Here is a 6,190-nt window from a genome sequence, read left to right as displayed (position 1 = left end):
TTGTTAGAAATTAAGTCTCTTGATTATAGTCATCCAACTTGATAAAAGAACCAAGATTAGAGTGCAAGTCTCCCAACTATGAATTCTGGTTCTTTTCCTGAGACAAGGCTGTTTCTAAATTATCAAGAACATTTACTCCAAAAAAATATATATATGTTTCAGTATTGTCAGTTTGATGTACTATTTTCTAAGATGAAAAATCACATTCTTTAGAAATGAATGAATGAAGCTACATGGAAATTTTTCAATGGTAGCTCTCAGTAAAAATGAAATCATAAAATAAGTATACTTACCTGTTATCTAAACTTGAATATTTATACTACATACAGGAATATTTGAAATAAAAAAGCAATTCCTTTATTTTTAAGCTTTATTTTATCACCCTTATCAAACAAACACATATCAGAAAGCGTATCAACAGTGCATCTTATGGTAAGTCAGTTTACAACAAAACTGAACAAGGCAATTGTGTTTACAGGTAACGTTTGCAGCAAAAAACTATATGCAGTACAATTAATTGAAACGCAGTGTCCATACTTTTTAGGTATATAGGAAAGTGGAAAATAAAAGTTCTTTGCTACTCAGCAAGAAAAAACAGGTTTAAAAGACTTGAAATCAGAAATATAGGGATTTGAGAAAAGAACTTCTTGGTACTGATACACATCTACATTTATAGTCCCACTTAGTTATTAAAAAAAAAATTCACAAAATAGTAAGACATCACCAAGAACAGAGAACCATAGTGCCAAGAAATGCCAAGACCAATACGCTATTGAAACAACTGGTAGAAATGTTACAGACAGCTATGCACTATGTACTGTAATATTCTTGTAGTTCTGAGGTGAAGGTAAACCAACAGGAGAGAATACTCCTTATAACTGGCTTTGGTTTAAGTGATCGTTCACATTTTTTCTAACCATACCTTCTAATCAAAAACATAGCAATTACATGTTATTGAGGGAAAATAGTAGTAGGTTTTAATATCCACAACCAGCCACTCCAGTGCTGATATGGGAAGCCATAAACCGTTAAAAATCTATTAATCATAACTGGATTTCAAAGAGTGACCAAAAGATAACAAAGATGGAGCCCTTTGGGGGGGAAAAAAAATCCCTTCTACCCCAGATTTGCCACTGTTAAGAGGATATAAAGGAATGTTAAATTACTGAAGATTTTTTTTTTCAAAAAAATTAAGAATGAAGGAGTTAAATCCTACTGGAAAAAGATATGACAGCTTTACACTCTGCAAAGTAAATATTCTACAGAGATGCAGCTTAACTTTTTTTTTTATTATAATAAACACTATTTACTTCATAAGGTGCTATAACACTGCAGCTAGTGCATACTAATGCCACCCACTGTACCCACTGTGCAAAGGGAAATAAGGAGATGGCTAATCCCGTTTCTTTCTGATCCTTGATTTGCATAAGTGTTGATGTATACCAAATACACAAAAGATGGAGTTTAACTTAAATATGTATTTTAAAAAATTAGACCAAACTGAATATGGATATTTAGTCTGATCTCATACACTCTTAAAATAATTTTCTGGGGAAACAATGATGAGGAATGTGTAGAAATGGCAACGTTTCTATGTTACAGGTACCAAACCTGGATTTTTAAAAATAAATATCATTTTTAGGTCATAAACTATATGAACAATTAATAACACCAATAAGGAAGCTATTTTCCTCCCCTCATCTCTCTATTTTTATTACTTACCTTTCTCTTCTTAGCTCTTAAATTTGGCAGACTTCTGACAACTCATGCTAATAAAATAACACAGCTATAGATAATTCAAATAACTGAAAAGATTTTTGAGTCCACAAATGCATGATTTTGGATGTGTGATTTAGAACACCTCACTACATTTGCTTTTACACACTCACTGTCCTGACATCATGAATACTATTAAGGAGAGAGCTTAGAAGGGGAAGGCAATTCCACCCTGGGATAGAAGTGACTATGAATAATTCTCTTGCTGACAATGAAGAGTTTATGATAACAAATAGCTCTGATGTTTACATAAGGGTTTCCCAAAAAGGAACAAAAATTTTGACAATTCCAGTTTTGGGGTTTTTTTTCTTCAGAATGTGACTTATTTTCATTATACAAAGTAGTATAACAAAAGAAGCTCTTTTCTGCACAACACAACAAGGATCAACGGTCATATAAGGCAAAATAAGACACAAAGCTTCTCTTTGCTTTTAAATTAAAATACCACAAAGCTAGGTCATAAAACATACATGACTTTCAAAAACAAAATCAATTTTCTTTAGGATATTGTGACAGCTACTCAGGGAAATAACACTCAGGCAATCATTTGATAAATTTCCCATGAATTAAAGCATTTATGGTGTCACAAACATAACTGCCATGATTATGACAACTCTCTGAAAAGCACAAATAAAGCAAATAAAACATTTATCGTTCTAAACAGTATAAGGGACAACAAAAGTGCTGAGTTGTAGGAAAATGAATAAAAACTTCATATCAGGAGAACAAAGATTGTGTAAACTATACATCTGATATCCTGAAGATCACCTTCATGACCACCTATAAAATAAACAATTTCCTAAATGCTCTCTGGTTTATAGATATTTCTTTTACAGCCCATTTCTCCTATAAAATTGCAGCAAAAACAGTTCAAATTGTTTACCTTCTTAAATATCCATAAGTACTTGTCAATTGCATGTCACTGTGTAAATCTATTGGTCATTCACTGTGTGAATTTAAAAAGCAGTGAAAGACACTGGAGAAGGGGAGGTGGCTAAGATAACAAACATGATACACCCTGTGGTGTCAGGTAGAGAAGCAGCTAACCTAACACAAAACAAAATCTTTAAAATTTGGGGTACTTCAAAAACTAAAACATCCATGTTCCTCTATAACTAAGAAAATATAACTTACCCAAATATACCATAAGAGGCTCAGATGAATTCCATATCATAGAGATTCAACAGTCTTATATTCATTGAGAAAGCCAGAAAGTAATACTAACCTGAAAAGGCTAACATCTCAAAGTAAAGGTGATTTATTGAGCACCTTAAGAAGAAATGGAAATTCTTTTGAGCTAATTGTGACCAAAGGCTGGTCTGTATTGTGACCACACTTGACAAGAAATAAATACATTTTATCAGAGCTAGAGTAATAAGATTTGAAGAAGGAACCTAATATTAAAAATGGAACTAGATCCAAGGAAGAATTTGATTCTGCCAGATAACTCTGGCTTTCCATTATATGTAATATTGGGGGAAAAAAATCAAATATGAGTAGTTTTACACATATAAAAAAAGGCAAACCCAGGCAATTTTGGAGTTTTATATTAAGTGACTCAATCCAAAAGTTATTCCAAGGAAAAGGCAAAGGAGCAATAATTATCATCATTTGGGAAGCTTTCACCCAAATGAGTTTTAATATTTTCCAGGAAACACAAGGCACTTGCTTAAATCTTTGACTGTCTACACATCCACCAGACTAAAAGTCATGATGCAATTCCATCTGTACACTTATCTGAATAAAGCCACCTAGCACGTACCTTTGCATAAAAGTCCAGGTAAAACACGTGGTTACTGAGTGTCTCCCTCACTCTCTCACCCAGTAACTATGTTATTATACTTATCATCAGTTACTATGGTGCTGATTTTCATTAAACTATAAAAAATAAAATGTCATGCTGCCAAGTATAATAGTAAAAATTAGGTAAGATAGGCCTAATTTTATAAGGTCAGAATATAAGCTTAAAAAGATAATGATGCCAAAATGCCAGTTACCTGCATTTGAGGAATAACTCAAGTGAGCCATAAAACAGCATCTGAATATTGTAACTCTGACTATAGTTTATTCCATAAAGGTAACTGATTCCCTTACCAGGGTGAAAGCCCAGTGTACTAAGACAGAAACAAACCTTATGCTCATAGTTTCTTCAACTTCCTTTACATGGCAGCACTCTTTCTGGCAGCATTCCTTATAATAAATTTGTTCAAAGGTTAAAATATAAGTACAAGCAATATGCATCTAGAAGGCAAGTTAAATAAGAATTGAGAGATTTTTTAAAAAGGTTAATTTAACATGGCTCAGCCCTCTTTATTTAGCAGCTGGAATACCACAAAGAAGGCAATACTTGTCTCAATGAAAACAGGGAGAAGGATGAGTAAAACTATATTTATGGTTTTGTTCTAAAAGAAGCCTAGTATTGGCTCAAGGAATAGCAGAGAGGGAATTTTTCTCTGAAGAGTTTCTATACTGATGGCCACAAAACAAGGAAGACATTCAGTAATAATAAGTGCAATCTCTTATTGTAAGAGGCTCATTTTGTTACTCCTTTAAAATGCAGCAAATAGTTTCTTTTAGCAGTGCTATCTTTCACTGAGGTGTCCCACTCTACTTATTCTTCTCTAAATACAGCATTAAAGTTTTGAAAGTAGCCAACTAGTGACCTCCTCCAAATATGTTTCCAAAGAACCAAAGATTTCCTATAGAATTATCAATTTACATGCCTTTTCTGGGACAAAAATGTACCATGAAAATACCATGGAATAATAAAGAAGAAACTGGAAGGCAAGAGGGAAGGAAGCACAGACATTAATTTAGGGAAAGAAAAACTACCTGAGATAAAATTTTCCCAAAATGGTAGGGGTTAAGTGACATGAACCCTCACACGTTTACCCTACCTCTCAAAAAGAAAATTTCTGTCTTTAAAACTTCAAGGAATCAAAATCTCTGTGTATATATTTCATCCTAAAGGATCATGAAAATTGCATCATTCAATATTTGGTTCAGGTTTAAAAAAGATAACAAGATTAAACTCCTTATAATATCAGAAGAGGGAGGGAGAATCTGCAAATGTCATCTTTGGTAGTAATGGGCTAAGAGCTATAAAATAACAATTTAAATCAAAGGAGGCACCTCCATTCAATTTTGTGGCTTAAATATAAAATATTTAATCTGATGCATGGTTACTTAGGCTTATCAATTATTCCCTCAGCTCCCTTAGAATCTAGTTAGCATCTTCTGTAATAAAATTCTACAGTGTTAAACACTACATATACGCATGAATACATCAGCAATAAGAAGACGATCAAAGAATGCTGTGAAATTCAGCATCAAGATGTTAGCAGCATACTGCAACATTAAGCTTAGAAGCCTACCTGCAGTTTATTTGTAAGGATTTTTCTTTTTGGTGGTAGTCGGGGGAGGGAGAATGAGAAAGGTATATGTGCTAACCTAGAATACTTGCCCTTAAAATGAATTCATTTGCATTCTGTGTTCATCAGTATGTATGGAAAGACCTGGTGTTTTTAATCACCATGGAAGCTGCTACCATCCAAACGTTTATGTTTTAGGAAAGCTTTGGTCTCCACAATACTCTCTTGAATTTTTATTTGAAACCAAACCAGCTAATCAACCTCTGAAAAGGCCAAAATGAAAAATAATAGCTCTTCCTTCTAAGGGCACATATTAGAAGCTTACTCTACAGTTCTCCCTTGGGCGCCACGCCACAGATCTTTTGGCAATTCATTATACCAAATTTGGCTTCATAACAAATATTAAGGAGAGTCCTGAATAATTAGGTAACTGTGAATAACTAAAATATCAAATGGTAATTGTCTGAATAGGGTAAAATAATTCATCCTCTAAGACATAAATTCTTAATTGGGCTCTCAATAACCTGCATGGCACACCCAAGGAAAGACTATATGAGGAGGCTTCCAGCAGGGAAAGATATAAAAGCTTTTTCCTTAGGAAAATAAATAAATAAATAAAATTTTCACTTAGTTAAGAAAACAAAAAATTCATAACCTGTATACCTTTCTTTTTTTGTATAATCAGTGCTTTATAAAGGTTTCCTAAGATTTAAACCTTTGAAGACAATCTACTGTAAAGTGGGAGGAATCCATTAATTATAATTCCTGAAACCATGTAGTCAGCCTGTGCCCATGAACTCACGAATACTAGTTTCCTCTACTGGGGGACACATTAGATTGCTATGAATCTTTTTAAGAATTCTTCATAAGTTTTTCTTCTTTTCTATTTCCACCTTATTATAGCTACACCTTTCTTAACTTCCTTGTAATCAGAAGTCAGATCACCTGACTACCTAGGATGCTTTCCTCTAACGTCTCTTCAGCTAAGGATAGAGGTAAAGAATGGGGGAAGAGGAAAAGAAGGAGTGGGAGGGAGATGAGAG

At 33.5% G+C, this 6,190-nt stretch overlaps 1 protein-coding gene across 1 annotated transcript in view; it reads right to left on the bottom strand.

Moving 5' to 3' along the window:
• Window positions 1-356: 356 nt before the first annotated feature.
• UHMK1 (U2AF homology motif kinase 1) overlaps window positions 357-6,190 on the bottom strand; it is a 26,203-nt gene continuing 20,369 nt past the window's right edge. The window contains exon 8 of the mRNA XM_032621208.1: window positions 357-6,190. This exon is cut by the window's right edge and continues 1,296 nt beyond it. The gene's annotated coding sequence lies outside the window, so the exon portion shown is untranslated.

The sequence above is a fragment of the Phocoena sinus genome, chromosome 1 (genome assembly GCF_008692025.1).
Source record: "Phocoena sinus isolate mPhoSin1 chromosome 1, mPhoSin1.pri, whole genome shotgun sequence".
NCBI lineage: Eukaryota > Metazoa > Chordata > Mammalia > Artiodactyla > Phocoenidae > Phocoena > Phocoena sinus.
The sequence above is the reverse complement of the archived record's forward strand: the minus strand, read 5'-3'. Positions and strand labels throughout refer to the sequence as shown.